Raw genomic sequence first — 17,210 nt, 5'->3', positions numbered from 1 at the left:
TTTCCTTGGTTCGTCTTGCCACAGCAAAAAATTTGATGCGATGGATGGAGCAGTGGTATAGCTCAGTTTTATCAGGAAAAACAAAGGATAGTGCACCCTTGATAGTACACCCTCAAGGAGTGAGGGCGGACCAACCAAAAGACAAGAGAAGAGAGGCCTCAATCCTTATAGACTTCCTCCTTTTATACATTTGTCTCCTCGGCCTGCCCTATGTAAACTGGGCTAGCCAGGAGGGCTGTTTGTTTTACCTGAGGTCCTCACTCTGCTCCTTAGAACTTCCTTTGTTCTATTTTCGTGGGCTTTTCCCTTCTCTGTCTTTTAGCCACCACCATTTTGGACTCATTTTCCCATTCTGACTACTTGACAATGAGAGATCGCAAAGAGTTGGACATGATTGAGCTACTAAAATTTACACTTACTTACACTAATGATGGACTTCCTTGGTGGCTCAGACAGTAAAGCGTCTGCCTACAATGCGGGAGACCTGGGTTCAATCCCTGGGTCAGGAAAATCTCCTGGAGAAGGAAATGGCAGTCCACTCCAGTATTCTTGCCTGAAAAATCCCATGGATGGAGGAGCCTGGTAGGCTACAGTCCACAGGGTCCCAAAGAGTCAGACACGACTGAGTGACTTCACTTCAATTCACACTAATGATAAGAAACAGGAAGATGTAATAAGTCTAAACTTGTTGTTTAGACACTCAGTCATGTCCAACTCTTTTTCGACCTTATGGCCTGTAGCCCACCAGGCTCCTCTGACCATGGGATTTCCCAGGCAAGAATACTGCCATTTCATTCTCCAGGAGATCTTTCTGACCCAGAGATCAAACCCATACCTCCTGCTTTGGCAGGCGGATTCTTTACCGTTGAGCCACCAGTTGTAGGTACCCACTCTTACAGCGTTAAAATACAAAGCTAAAGGACACAGCCACACATATATCCGAGCCCTGATCTTTGTAAACCAGGAGGCATTTCTGCCCAGCTGTGCACATCTACTTTCTAGGTCTCAGTATTTATGTCTGCTAAGAGATATGGGATGATAAAGCTCATTAGTGAATGGACTGCTGAGCTGCATTGATAGAGTGAAAGGCTTCAGGGACCCTGTTCTCTGGCTCATTACTAAAGAAAAATAGGATAGGAGTATACTGGGGTATACAATAAGCAGTCTTTGCTAGAATTGACATATTTTTTCCATCTTTTATATCCCTCCTTTCTTTGTCTTTAGGTGTTGTCACTCTTATAAATAGGTTATTGCCAAATTAAAAATTTACCTTAAAAGTATGTTTTTGTACTTACCATTTTACTGATTGATCTATTGATTGATTTTTGCTTGTATTGTTGTGCTTGGAAGTTACACATTCTGTTTTTATTCTTATAGCAATGATCTATTTTTAATCAGTAAACCTATCTTAAAAAAAATCTCTAAAATTAATCATTATCTTCATCAGTTCAGTTCAGTTCAGTTCAGTCGCTCAGTCGTGTCCGACTCTTTGTGACCCCATGAATCGCAGCATGCCAGGCCTCCCTGTTAATCACCATCTCCTGGAGTTCGCTCAAACTCATGTCCATCGAGTCCATGATGCCATCCAGCCATCTCATCCACTGTCATCCCTTTCTCCTCCTGCCCCCAATCCCTCCCAGCATCAGAGTCTTTTCCAGTGAGTCAACTCTTTGCATGAGGTGGCCAAAGTATCGGAGTTTCAGCTTTAGCATCATTCCTTCCAAAGAAATCCCAGGGTTGATCTCCTTCAGAATGGATTGGTTGGATCTCCTTGTGGCCCAAGGGACTCTCAAGAGTCTTCTCCAACACCACAGTTCAAAAGCATCAATTCTTCAGTGCTCAGCCTTCTTCACAGTCCAACTCTCACATCCATACATGACCACAGGAAAAACCATAGCCTTGACTAGACGGACCTTTGTTGGCAAAGTAATGTCTCTGCTTTTGAATATGCTATCTAGGTTGGGCATAACTTTTCTTCCAAGGAGTAAGTGTCTTTTAATTTCATGGCTGCAGTCACCATCTGCAGTGATTTTGGAGCCCCCCAAAATAAAGTCTGACACTGTTTCCACTGTTTCCCCATCTATTTGCAATGAAGTGATGGGACCGGATGCCATGATCTTCGTTTTCTGAATGTTGAGCTTTAAGCTAACTTTTTCACTCTCCTTTTTCACTTTCATCAAGAGGCTTTTTAGTTCCTCTTCACTTTCTGCCATAAGGGTGGTGTCATCTGCATATCTGAGGTTATTGATATTTCTCCCCACAATCTTGATTCCAGTTTGTGTTTCTTCCAGTCCAGCGTTTCTCATGATGTACTCTGCATATAAATTAAATAAGCAGGGCAACAATATACAGCCTTGACGTACTCCTTTTCCTATTTGGAACCAGTCTGTTGTTCCATGTCCAGTTCTAACTGTTGCTTCCTGACCTGCATACAGATTTCTCAAGAGGCAGGTTAGGTGGTCTGGTATTCCCATCTCTTTCAGAATTTTCCACAGTTTCTTGTGATCCACACAGTCAAAGGCTTTGGCACAGTCAAGAAAGCAGAAATAGATGTTTTTCTGGAACTCTCTTGCTTTTTCCATGATCCAGCAGATGTTGGCAATTTGATCTCTGGTTCCTCTGCCTTTTCTAAAACCAGCTTGAACATCAGGGAGTTCATGGTTCACGTATTGCTGAAGCCTGGCTTGGAGAATTTTGAGCATTACTTTACTAGCGTGTGAGATGAGGGCAATTGTGTGGTAGTTTGAGCATTCTTTGGCATTGCCTTTCTTTGGGATTGGAATGAAAACTGACCTTTTCCAGTCCTGTGGCCACTGCTGAGTTTTCCAAATTTGCTGACATATTGAGTGCAGCACTTTCACAGCAGCATCTTTCAGGATTTGAAACAGCTCAACTGGAATTCCATCACCTCCACTAGCTTTGTTCGTAGTGATGCTTTCTAAGGCCCACCTGACTTCACTTTCCAAGATGTCTGGCTCTAGATTAGTGATCACATCATCATGATTATCTGGGTCGTGAAGATCTGTTTTGTACAGTTCTTCTGTGTATTCTTGCCACCTCTTCTTAATATCTTCTGCTTCTGTTAGGTCCATACCATTTCTGTCCTTTGTTGAGCCCATCTTTGCATGAAATGGTCCCTTGGGATCTCTAATTTTCTTGAAGAGATCTCTAGTCTTTCCCATTCTATTGTTTTCCTCTATTTCTTTGCATTGATCGCTGAAGAAGGCTTCTTATCTCTTCTTGCTATTCTTTGGAAGTTTGCATTCAGATGCTTATATCTTTCCTTTTCTCCTTTGCTTTTCACTTCTCTTCTTTTCACAGCTATTTGTAAGGCCTCCCCAGACAGCCATTTTGCTTTTTTGCATTTCTTTTCCATGGGGATGGTCTTGATCCCTGTGTCCTGTACAATGTCACGAACCTCATTCCATAGTTCATCAGGCACTCTATCTATCAGATCTAGGCCCTTAAATCTATTCCTCATTTTCACTGTATAATCATAAGGGATTTGATTTAGGTCATACCTGAATGGTCTAGCAGTTTTCCCTACTTTCTTGAATTTAAGTCTGAATTTGGCAATAAGGAGTTCATGATCTGAGCCACAGTTAGCTCCTGGTCTTGTTTTTGTTGACTGTATACAGCTTCTCCATCTTTGGCTGCATAGACTATAATCAATCTGATTTCAGTGTTGACCATCTGGTGATGTCCATGTGTATAGTCTTCTCTTGTGTTGTTGAAAGAGGGTGTTTGCTATGACCAGTGCATTTTCTTGGCAAAACTCTATTTGTCTTTGCCCTGCTTCATTCCACATTCCAAGGCCAGATTTGCCTGTTACTCCATGTGTTTCTTGACTTCCTACTTTTGCATTCCAGTCCCCTATAATGAAAAGGATATCTTTTTTGGGTGTTAGTTCTAAAAGGTCTTGTAGGTCTTCATAGAACCATTCAACTTCAGCTTCTTCAGCATTACTGGTTGGGGCATAGACTTGGATAACTGTGATATTGAATGGTTTGCCTTGGAGACGAACAGAGATCATTCTGTCGTTTTTGAGATTACATCCAAGTACTGCATTTCGGACTCTTTTGTTGAGCATGATGGCTACTCCATTTCTTGTGAGGGATTCCTGCCCACAGTAGTAGATATAATGGTTATCTGAGTTAAATTCACCCATTCCAGTCCATTTTAGTTCACTGATTCCTGTTCCTCCAATAATACAAAGACTGTGGAATGTTTTCTTGTAGTAATTTTCTTCTCCCTTTTCATGTTGTTGTTTAATGTTTCAACCTTATTTTTATACTTTTTAAAATTACTCATGCTGCTGCTAACTCTCTTCAGTCATGTCCGACGCTGCAACACCAGAGACAGAGACAGCAGCCCACCAGGCTCCCCTGTCCCTGGGATTCTCCAGGCAAGAACACTGGAGTGAGTTGCCATTTCCTTCTCCAATGCATGAAAGTGAAATGTCAAAGTGAAGTCGCTCAGTCATGTCTGACTCCTAGTGACCCCATGGACTGCAGCCTACCAAGCTCCTCCGTCCATGGGATTTGCCAGGCAAGAGTACTGGAGTGGGGTACATACATTTTATTTTTAATAGTCCTTGCTTATTTGTATGCTCTAATGTAAATAATTAACTTATTGCATGCTTATTACTGCTTTTTCATCTTAATTCTTCTCTCTTTGCTTAATTTACTACTTTATGAAGAACATCTTTTAGTAATTATTTTAGTGATTATTTTAATGGCAATATAGTTGATGTACAATATTATCTGAGTTTCAGGTATACAACAGAGTGATTCAAAAATTTTAAATGTTATAAATGTTATTTATAAGATAGTGGCTATATTTCCTGTGTTGTACAATATATTCTTATAGCTTATTTATTTTCCACATAGTTGTGTGTACCTCTTAATCCCCTACTCCTGACTTGCCCTTCCTTCCTTCTCCCTACTGGTAGCTACTAGTATGTTCTCCATATCTGTGACTCTGTTTCTTTTCTGTTATATTCATTGGTTTGTTTTATTTTTTAGATTCCACATATAAGTGATATCATACAGTATTTGTCTTTCTTTGCCTGATTTATTTCACTTAGCATAATACCCTCCAGGTCCATCTATGTTGTTGCAGATGGCAAAGGCTCATTATTTTTTATGACTAAGTAATATTCCATTGTATACACACACACACACATATATAGCATATTTTGTTTATATATATATATACATAATATGTATGTATATGTATATGTTTTTATATATATATAAATAAGATGTGATAAATACACACACACACACAATGGAATATTAGTCATAAAAAAGATATCACTTTACACCTGATCAGATGGCTGATTCAAATATGTGTGAAGTGATATTTTATTGTGTTTTTTAATTTGCATTTCATTATCTTTTCCCCACTGTGTGTTCTTGGCACTCATGTAAAATGAATGGGATTAGAGATGACCTGGAGTGATTATGTTCTTGATCGTATGTGCATAGGCTTATTTCTGGGCTCTTATTTCTGTTCCATTGATCTATGTGTATGTTTTTATGCCAGTACCATACTGTTTGATTACTGTCGCTTTATAATATAGTTTGTAACTAAGAAGTATGATACCTCTACCTTTGCTCTTCTTCAACATTGTTTTGACTATCTGGGATATTTCATGGTTCCATATGAATTTTAGAATTGTTATTTCTATTCTGTAAAAAAATGCCATTGACAAGTAGAATATCACCTTTATTCAACTCTTGATGAATGAATGTCTCTTGCCATTAAGTATTAAGAGAGATACAGGTTCTTGCTCTTGCTTTGGAGACCACTTTTCTAATGGGTCTCTAACATTGCCCCCTCATCCAGCTGAAAAGAGAGGCTCTTCAGATAGTCAGCAGGCTGGGATATTTTCAAGTTTCAGTTTATCTCTATGTATAAAGAATGTACATCTTAAGTGAAAGAGTAAAATGTGAAGCAAGCCTAAGGATTGTGGAGTATTTTGAGGACATTTCCAGAGGAGTCAGTGTGCTCATATAAGGATCCCCTGCTTCCTTCAGAGTCTGAGAGTTTTCTTGGGTCCTGTCTGGATGCCTTCCTTACTCTGGATACCGAACCATGGTTATCACTCCAGGTCATGTCTGATCCCATCTCTTTTTAATCTCCTGTTCCCTAATGACTCCACAGGAGAATTTGGGGATTTTTAGTATCTTCCCTGCTAAAGACACCAACACTGGATTTTATCAAAGGTTGAATAGTGTCTGGGAATGTGGAACCCCTTACAACCCTTCATTCGTTTCAACCACTGTTATCCTTTTGTCTTTTCTCAGTATCAGTGAGTAGCTGGAAAGGCAGGGCTGTCATTCAGGCCAGGCCTTGGGCACAGTTTTCTCAGTCCTATTCTAGGTCAGTGATTGGTTCTCTGCAGTTAGAGCCCTGTCCTCTCAGAATCACAAGAGAGTCTGAGCTGAATTCAGCAGTGAAGCTGAAGAAGATTGCTGCACACTCAGAATCTGCCCCCTTCCATCACTGCCCCGCTTGTCCTGAGCAGCATGTGCAGAACTCATTGGTACATTTGTACACGGGTTGGTGACATTGAACAGTGAGGCAGATATGGAGCAGCACCACAGTAGTCAATGGGACAACCAGTGCGCTGATGGAAGTTGCTAGGTTTGCCTGTCACACGTTTTTTCCTTTTGCTTTCTTTTTCTTTTTTGGCCACACTTCAGGGCATGTGGGATCTTAAGTTCCCTGACCAGGAATTGAGCCATCAACCCCTGCAGTGGAAGCACAGAGTTAATTACTGGACTGCCAGGGAAGTCCCTGCCTGTAGTACTTTTGTAAGGGTCACTGGTAAACAAAGCAATGAATTCTAGTGGGACAGTTATTACTTATACACAGCAAAGCAAGACTAGCAGGTGTGTTAGCTCCTAGTCTCCCAGGATGGCACTCCTCCAGAGTGGCCAGATGGCAAATGGCAGAGGTGGTGAGCCACTCAGCTGTGGAGAAGCCAACTCTGAACCATGGCCAAGTGGTCTGATAGCTGAACCCAAGGGGGTTGAGGTGGAAAGTCACATGATTTCATTCTCTGAAACCAGAGAAGTGGATGAGAACCTGCTTGGTTGCAGCCTATCGTAACATAACCTTTGTCCTTGTGTTTCAAGACCTGCAGGGTCAGACCCAGTCAAGACTCATGCAGCCTTAAGTGAAGTCAAAGTGGTCCATGTGAGAGATGTACAGGGTCATAAGAGGCTGGGGTAGGTCTGTTCCTCTACAGTGAGAGGCTCAAAGAAATGGTGACTGGGGAACTGAAGGTATTGTAGGGTGAAGCCTAGGTGTAAAAAGATGCTTCTATAGTTTTGGGGCCTCTATAAGTAATGTAGACAACCTTTCTATGAGTAAAGATAAAAATAGGCACTGAAGAGAGTGTGAATATCACTTTGAAGTGAGGAAAAATATATTATAACCTGTTTTCATGAGAACCTTAAGTGTCTTTAGGAAGACATCAGCTCAGCTTTTCAAATCTAAGATTATAAGATTTCGATGTTCTGATGGCTTATGGCAACCCACTCCAGTACTCTTGTCTGGAGAATCCCATGGACGGAGGAGCCTGGTAGGCTGCATGCAGTCCATGGGGTATGAAGAGTCAGACACGACTGAGTGACTTCACTTTCACTTTTCACTTTCATGCATTGGAGAAAGAAATGGCAACCCACCCCAGCATTCTTGCCTGGAGAATCTCAGGGACGGTGGAGTCTGGTGGGCTGCCATCTATGGGATCCCACAGAGTTGGACATGACTGAAGTGACTTAGCAGCAGCAGATGGCTTATAAAAATGCTGAAAACCAACAACTGTGGGCACATCACAGTGTCAGAGTTCAGTTTAAATTCTCTGTCAAGTTAATTGGTATTTACTGGCTTCTTAAGTCAGGGGTCAGGGTTTCCTTTGAGACAACACTCCAGCTGAAACATACAGTAGGCAACTAACATTTCACTTCCAAAGCACTCAAGTCTGCAGGTACCATTTTTATAACATCTTCTGTATAATTCTGATGATAATGGATTCAAGCCTGGAAAGAAAAATGGAAAGATTATTTACTATAGACCTTTCTGTACTATAGAATGACTAGTCCTTCCATTTTTGTCAAAGTGGATTCCAAGAGACTTGTTCATAGTCTGATACTATAATTGAAAAAATTTAGAAAGCTATGGATTGAACTGTGTCCTCCACAGGTTCATATATTGAAACCATAATCCCCAGTGTGACTGTTCTTGGATATAGGGACTTTAGAGGTGACAGTAAAGTTAAATGAGGTTGTAAGAGGTGGGGCCTGGTCCAATAGAATTGGTGGCCTTTTTGACAGAACACACAGAAACAAGATGGCTGTCTGCAAGCTAGGAAGGTAACTCGTATCAGAAACTGGTCTTCAGTTGCTCTTGGACTTTTCAGCCTCTGGAACTGTGAGAAAATAAATTTTGTTTAGGCCTTGCCATGCATGATATTTTGCTATGGTAGCCTAAACTGACTGAGACAATTAATAACTTGGAACTTTGCCCAAATTGGTCGAATAATAAATTCTATAAACAAGTTACCTATGTATGTAGTCATTAACAAAATATTTAATTATTTGTTCATTCTCAAGCTAGTTTTTTATAAATCCAGGTACTGTTTAGGTACAGATTTGAGTATGATACCGCAAAGAATTTTTGGTCTTGGCTAAAAAGGAAGCACAAAAGATGCATGAGAGAGAAGAAAATATTACAAGTCCAGTGAGGTATATGCAACGTGGAGTGGTGGTGTGAGTTCAGAGGAGGATGGAAGTGATTCTGAGGATGGGATGTATTATTGGAGCCCAAGGCGTTTGAGCTGGACCTACAGTTTAGTGGACATGCAACTCTATAGAATCATCAGAATATGAATGTTTCTTTTCACGTGTAAGAGAGTGTTGAAAGAAGAAAGAATGCTAAAATTTGGCCATCTGTGGAAATTTTGAGTAAGTGTTTACCCCATTTATTTTGCCTGGAGCTTCCCTGGTGGGTCAGACCATAAAGAATTCGCCTGCCAATGCAGGAGACCCAGGTTCAATCTCTGGGTCAGGAAGATCCCCTGGAGAAGGGAATGGCAACCCACTCCAGTATTCTTGCCTGGAAAATCCCATGGACAGAGGAGCCTGGCAGGCTATAGTCCATGGGGTTGCAAAGAGTCAGATGTGACTAAGCGACTAACATACACAGGAAAAAGGAGGAGGTCAAGGTTACTAGGTTAGCAAGATGGATGCCTAAGAAGATGTGAAGTATAATGGTCTATATGTGAAATTTGTAATGATCTCTATAAAGAAACAAGAAGTTCTTATAAAAATAATAAGCTATGGGCATGTATACGGCACTGAAGGGAATATTGTAGACTCTGTGCAGTTGTTCACGGTCTAAAGCCCGTGGATTCGTTGCCATGAACCATAGTGGAATTGTAGTGACCTGTAGAGCTTCTCAGAGAAGGCAATGGCACCCCACTCCAGCACTCTTGCCTGGAAAATCCCATGGATGGAGGAGCCTGGTGGGCTGCAGCCCATGGGGTAGCTAAGAGTCAGACACGACTGAGCGACTTCACTTTCACTTTTCACTTTCATGCATTGGAGAAGGAAATGGCAACCCACTCCAGTGTTCTTGCCTGGAGAATCCCAGGGACGGCGGAGCCTGGTGGGCTTCCATCTATGGGGTCGTACAGAGTCAGACACGACTGAAGTGACTTAGCAGTAGAGCTTCTAGAGGTCTGGATTCTATAGATTCTGAAATCCAGCCTGTTGAGTCACATGATATGAACATCTGGTTCATCTGCCTAGAGAATACATGAGAAGTTGAGAAATTAAGTAGGACCCTTCAACATATGGATGTGAACTGATTCAGTAACACTAATTGAAGAGAATTCTCAAGATGAGATTTGCAGTCAGTATGAGGCTAGCTGGTGCTCTCCCTAACATTTCTCCAGCTGCTACCTCATCTAATCAGATATTTCTCATGTCACATGAAGCCCATCAAATCTCTTGGATCTATGCCGTTCCTAATCTGTTTCCCTGTGTACCTGAAGGATCTACAAATGATGTTAACTGTGAGTAATTTGAGTATATTAGAAAGCTTTAAAAATTAAAGCTTTAAATTGACTACTATACCTAGCCATGTTCCTGAGTAGAGATACAATAGTAGCAAAACAAAATGGAGTATTACTAATAAAAATATAATGGTAACTCTTGTAAGTCAGGAACTGTACATATGTATAGGCATATTCTATACATTATTTTATTTTATCCTTGCAAGACTCTGAAGTTATTACTATTTCCATTTGGTAAATGAAGAAATTGCTTTTCAGAGATGCTCAGACTTTTGCCTCAAACTGTACAGCTGCCGTCTGGAAAGCCAAGATTCAAGGTACTTCAAAAATTACGGAGTTTATGGTGGTAGGACATTCATAGGTTTGCATAGTGCAACTGCTCTTCTAGACAAGGATTCTCCCAGGAAGATTCCCATTTTACCTGCTAGTACTGTATCCCAGAAGATGAGAAACACAAGCACAGTGAATGGAGACTCCATGGCTGGCACTTTCTTGTTGAGGAGGCTCCTGGCACGGTCTGATGCAGGCTGTCCTAGAGCAGAGAGGGAAAGATGAGCATGCCATTCAGCACAAACCTCTCAGGTTTGGGGATGATCTGCTCCAGGCAGATATGCTACACTGACCTCCCCTGAGGCAGCTGAGCTGGCAGTGCTTATATGAAGAAAAAACAGCCAGCCGTGTCCTGTTTGACAGCTTTTCCTATTGGCAAAGGCACTGCTCACCCCCTTGGAAAACTTGGATTTTCCAAAAGATGAACAGAGACCTGTTTTTTTAAAATGTCTTTTATTTTTATTTATTTTAAATAAGTTAATTTTGTTTGACTTTTATGTTATATCAGAAGTGCAATTTTAGAAAATTCATAAAATATTGATAATTACAAGGAAAGAAGTTACTCTTGAGCCCCACCTCTGCAGACACAACATGTGTGTTTCTCAAGAAAGTTGATTGTATGTCTAGTTTTTTGTTTAATATTTTATCTTGTGTAGTTACAGACATGATATACCTATATTTATGTATTCTGCTTTTGTAAGGTGATATCAGTTCAGTTCAGTCACTCAGATGCATCCAACTCTTTGCAACCCCATGCACTGCAGAATGCCAGGCTTCCCTGTGCATCGCCAGCTCCCAGAGTGTGCTCAAACTCATGTTCATTGAGTCGGTGATGGCATTCAATCATCTCATTCTCTGTTGTTCCCCTCTCCTCCTGCCTTCAATCTTTCCCAGCATCAGGGTCTTTTTCAGTGAGTCAGTACTTCGAATCAGGTAGCCAGAGTTTTGAAGTTTCAGCTTCAACATCAGTTCCTCCAATGAATACCCAGGACTGATCTCCTTTAGGATGGACTGATTGGATCTCCTTGCTGTCAAATAGACTCTCAAGCGTCTTCTCCAACACCACAGTTCAAAAGCATCAATTCTTTGGCACTCAGCTTTCTTTATGGTCCAACTCTCACATCCATACATGACCACTGGAAAAACCATAGCCTTGACTAGGTGGACCTTTTTGACAAAATAATGTCTCTGCTTTTTAATGTGCTGTCTAGGTTTGTCATAGTTTTTCTCTCAAGGAGCAAGCTCTTTTAATTTCATAGCTGCAGTTACCATCTGCAGTGATTTTGGAACCCCCCAAAATAAAGTCTGTCACTGTTTCCATTGTTTCCCCATCTATTTGCCATGAAGTGATGGGACTGGATGCCATGATCTTAGTTTTCTGAATGTTGAGTTTTAGGCAACTTTTTCACTCTCCTCTTTCACTTTCATCAAGAGACTCTTTAGTTCTTCTTAACTTTCTGCCATAAGGGTGTTTTCATCTGCATATCTGAGGTTGTTGATATTTCTCCCAGCAATCTTGATTCCAGCTTGTGCTTCATCCAGCCTGGCATTTCACATGATACATGCAACATGATAAGGTGATGTATGCATAAATATTTTGTGTCATTTTAAACTTCATAAAATTAAAAAAGCTGTGCAATGTTTTATTAAGATCATTTTAAAATAGCTGTCACTATTTTAAAAAAACATCTTTATTGAAGTAGAGATGACAAAACTAAAGATATTAAAGTGTACAATTTGATAAATTTTGACACATACATTCTTGAATGTGAAACCATCTTCATATTCAAGATAATGAACATATCTGTGTCTTCCAACCATTCTTCATGACGTTTTCCTTATCAGTTTTATTGAGGTATAATTAATGAGGAAAATTGCATGTATTTAAAGGAGTGAAATGTGATGATTTTAAGTATGTATACATTGCATAATGATTACCACAATCAAGTTAATTAACACATCTCTCACCTCAGATATTTACCATTTTGTGTGTGCGTGGTGAGAATATTTAAGATTTAGTCTTGCAGCAAATTTTAAATATTCAATATAGTGTTATTAGCTAGAGTCACGATGCTGTACCTTAGATCCCCAGGACTTCTTCATCTTGTGATTGGGAGTTTATTCCCTTTGACCAACATGTCTCCCCACCAGACACCTGGAAAATGCCATTTTACTTTCTGGTTTTCTGAATTGGAGTCTTTTGAGATTTTACATCTAAGCGAGATCATATGGTATTTGTCTATGTTGAGTGTTTCTTCACTTAGTGTGATGTCCTCTAGGTTTATCTATGTTATCACAAGTGGCGTGATTTCCTTCCTTTTTATGGCTGAATAGCATTCAGTATGTATGTATGTACATTTTCTGAGATATTATTTCAGTTTACTTTGAATATGTACTGAGAAATGGAATTGCTGAATCACATTGCAGTTCTAATTTGTTTTTTTTTGGGGGGGAACTTCTGTATTGTTGTCCATAGAGGCTATATCAGTGGTGCTCAAATGTTCCTTTTTCTCTATGTCTTTGCTAATATTTGCTATCTCTCTCTTTTTTTTTTTTTATAATAAACATCCCAACAGGTGTGAAAATACATATCATTGGATTTTAAAAAATTATTGGTTTATTTATTTGGCTGTGCTGGGTCTTCACTGCCGCAGGAGCCTTGTCTCTAGTTGCAGGGAGCGTGGGCTACTCTCTCGTCATGGTACATGGGCTTCTCCTTGCAGTGGCTTCTCTTGTGTGCAGCATAGGCTCTAGAGTGTTCAGGCTTCAGTGGCTGTGGCACACAGACTCAGGAGCTGCAGCACAGGCTCAATAGTTGTGGTGCGCCAGTCTCCTGTATTTACCACTGAGCCACCAGGAAAACCTGTCCTTGGACTTTGATTTGCATTTCCCTGATGAGACGAGTGATGTTGAGAAACTTATCTTTCCATTGGTCATTTGTATGTCTTCTGTAGAAAACTATCTATTCAGGTCCTTTGCCTATTTTTAATTAGCGTTTTAAAATTTACTGTCAAGTTGTGTGAGCTTTCTTGTATATTTTGGATATTCATACCTTGTAGATCTATGATTTGTAACCATTTCTCCCATTGCATAGGTTGCCTTTTCATTTTGTTGATAGCTTGTTTTGCTCTACAGAAATACTTTAGTTTGATGTAGTCCTATATATTTTTGTTTTTGTTGTGTGTGCTTTGGATTTCATGTTAAAAACATAATTGCCAAGACCAATATCATGGAGTTATTTCCTCATGTTTTATTCTAGGAGTGTATGCTTTCAGGTCTTACATTTAAGTCTTTAATACATTTTGAGTTAATTACTGTGTATGCTGTAAGATAAGGGTCCAATTTCACCATTTTGCATGTGGCTATCCAATTTTCCCAACACCATTTTATTTTTTATAGAAGTATAGTTGATTTACAATGTTATGTTGATTTTGTTATACAACAAAATGATTGTTATACATATATATATACATATATACATTCTTTAAAAAATTCTTTTCCATATGGTTTATCTCAGGATATATAGTTCCCAGTGCTACACAGTAGGACCCTGTTGTTTATTCATTCCATATATAATAATTTGCATATGCTAACCCCAGACTTATAGATTATTATATGCCCAGGATTAGGATTGCTCAGCACTATTTATTAAATACATCATAGATTTCCTATTGTGTATTCCCTGGCAACCCTGACAGATGTTAGTTTAATGAATGCATTTGGGCTTAGCTGGGCTCTTCATTCTGTTCCATTGGTTTGTATCTATTTTTATGCTAGTTCCATACTATTTTGATTACTGTTTTGATTGTATTTGGGAGATGATTAGGTTATGAAGGAGACGCCTTCTTGAATGGAATCTATACCTTTACAAAAGAAGCTCCGGAGAGATCTTTTGTCCCTTCCACCGTGTAAAGTTACAGTGAAAAAACAGACCCTCACCAAACACTGAATCTGTTTGCACCGTGGTCTTGGACTTCCCAGCCTCCATAACTGTGAGAAATCAATGTCTTTTGTTGATAAGCCACCATTTTAACCAGCTCATCCTTAGAGATTTCACTCCTGGGGAAGGCCTGAGGCATACTTCCATAACTCAGCTTAACTTACACTATCCTTTTAGCTGGAAGCACACATGTCAGAAGGAAGATCGAGGTCAATGAAAGGAGAAAGCCTTTCAGGTCTGATGAAGGGACATGTTTCTGATCCTAGAACTTCCCAGCAGAAGATGGGAAAAGCCTTGTTTCAAGCTGGGGTGGATATTGGGGTACAGTGTGGCCCATTCTCTCATATAGGGCTGATGGGAGAATCCATGGAAGTCAGAGGGTAAGGAGTACATTGCTGCCATCTCCTTAGCAACTGGGGGACATCAGACCAGAGGAACAAAGGGTGTGAGCACAGCAGCTTCTCTGATCACTGGGAAACTTGACCTAAACCTTGGGTCTTCTAAGGCGTGATCCAGAACCCTCCACTCTTTCACCAGGTTCCTCTAACTGTATGTTGGGGTGGGACTTAGAGTGAGGATTAAGATCATAGTTTCAGTGTGTCTAACAGCCTACAAGCTCTGAGCAAGAACTTCAGACCAAAACATAAGTCCAAACCCATGTAGGAAAAAAAACTTTAACCAGCTGGTTACATATAAGCATGACATGAGGATACTAAAGAAATTCCTGTTTGGACCTAGAGAAGTTCAAAGAGGAAAGTGGGGTCTGGTTGTCGCAAGCAATCAAGAGACACTTCTGCCTGGAAGGGGCTGTGTAATCAGGTGAATCCACTATTGCCTTTAGCAAGATTTGATTACGTTTGGAGTCTTAGGACATTCTGTGAGGAGATGCTGGCTTGGAACTGGTCCCTGGCCACACACGAGGAAGAATGTTCTCAGTGCTTTCTTTCAAGATCAAATGCCCTTATGCCACTGGCCAGATGCCCAGAAGTCCCTTGGGCTAGTTTACCTTCTTCCTTAGCTTCAGACCGATTGTCTATAGAACACGATTTTTTCCTTTGGGCATTTGAGTCTCTTCCTGGTCCTTGAATTTCCTAGCACCATTGTAGCAAACAGGGCTGTCCTTATTTCCATGGATTTCTGTGAGGGCTGTGAGAAAGACAGTTCTACAGCACTGGTCATGGGCCTGGTGTGTGACAAATCCTCAACCTTACTCATGACTCTGAGCAGATCAGCATCAGCAGCCCACCCTGTCCTTACTCAGACTTGTGTCTGTAAGATGTGAGTTACAGACCCATGTGGGAAAATACAGAAGGGCCACGATCACTGTGAGCATGGAGGGGAAGTCTAGCATGGGGCATGGAAATGGAGAGCTCTAGAGAGCAGGAAACCAGGAAGGTTCAGTTCAGTTCAATTCAGGGTGGCCAACATTAGTGGATCTTTATGCCAGGCCCTTTGCTGGGTTCCAGGGACATAGAGAATAGAGAAGATTCCTGCCCTCACTGGTGCATGGCCCATAGGTTATAATTTTCATATAATGAGGTAACGGGTTTCCCTGGTTGCACAAATGGTAAAGAATCTTCCTGCAATGCAGGAGACCTGGTTTCCATCCCTGAGTTTCATCCCTGGAGAAGGGAATGGCTACCCACTCCAGTATTCTTGCTTGGAGAATTCCAAGGACAAAGGATCCTGGTGGGCCGTAGTCCATGGGGTTGCAAAGAGTTAGACATGACTGAGCAACTCAACTAATACACACATAATGAGGTAAAAGCTTTGAACAGGGATTCTGTACAGAATGCTATGGAAACTTGGGGCACCGAAATGAGCTTTGAGAGAAGCAGGAAAGGCTTCCTGGAAGAGTTGGATCTGTAAGGGTAAGTAGGAATTATCCCGGTAGTACCTGAAAGAAGGCTCTAGGAAAGGTAAGTAGATCCACAGACACAGGGTACAGAGGTAGAAAAGTCTGGTGTGCAGGTGTGAACACATATTCAGGTATTACTGGACCATGGGGTGTGGTTATGGATGAGGTTGTAGTGGGTGGTAGAGCCATGTTACAAAGATCTATGAGTGAAATTTTATTAATTTATTTAATTTTATTTTTTACTGAAGTATAGTTGATGGACAGTGTTTCAGGTATACCATTATTTGGAATCAATTTTAGGTCTATAGCTCTCCCAATGTGAACAACATAGACCATTGAAGTAATTGTTTAAGAACACACTGATTGGTGGTAAATAATTTGTAAGATTATTTTATTAGGTAAAATTTGTCTTTTCCCCATAAAAGTGAAAAGGAACAAAAGAAAAATACTTAAAAATTCTTGTCGAGAGAACAGCTGAAGGATGTTAAAATTTTGGGGGCGGTCTTATTTCTGTTCCATTGATCTATGTGCCTGTTTTTATTCTAGTACCATGAGTTTTGATTACTATAGCTTTATGATATAGTTTATAATTAAGAAGCATGATTCCTCCAGCTTTGTTCTTCTTTCTCAGCATTGTTTTGAATATTTGAGATCTTTTCTGGTTCCATGTTAATTTTAGAATTGTTATTTCTATTCTTTAAAAATGCCATTGGAAATTAGCATATGAATGGTTCTTGGCATTAAGTGTCCATAATTGCCAAAGGCACAATCAGAGACACAACCAGATATTATGATGTTTTGATGAAACAAGAAAACTTGTAGTTCTTTTGAAGGGATTGAACCTGAGTCTGATCAAGCCTGTGAATCCAGTTGCCTATCTTCAGGAAATATGAGGACAGAGGCACAAGTTAAACCTCACCATGAGTAAGTACCCAGTCAGCAAAATCCAGGTTGTGGGTAAATCTACAGGCCAGGTGTCCTAGGCTACTTAACAG

The sequence above is a fragment of the Oryx dammah genome, unplaced genomic scaffold, assembly GCF_014754425.2.
Source record: "Oryx dammah isolate SB20612 unplaced genomic scaffold, SCBI_Odam_1.1 HiC_scaffold_1, whole genome shotgun sequence".
Classification (NCBI taxonomy): domain Eukaryota; kingdom Metazoa; phylum Chordata; class Mammalia; order Artiodactyla; family Bovidae; genus Oryx; species Oryx dammah.
This window is presented reverse-complemented; position numbering follows the sequence as displayed.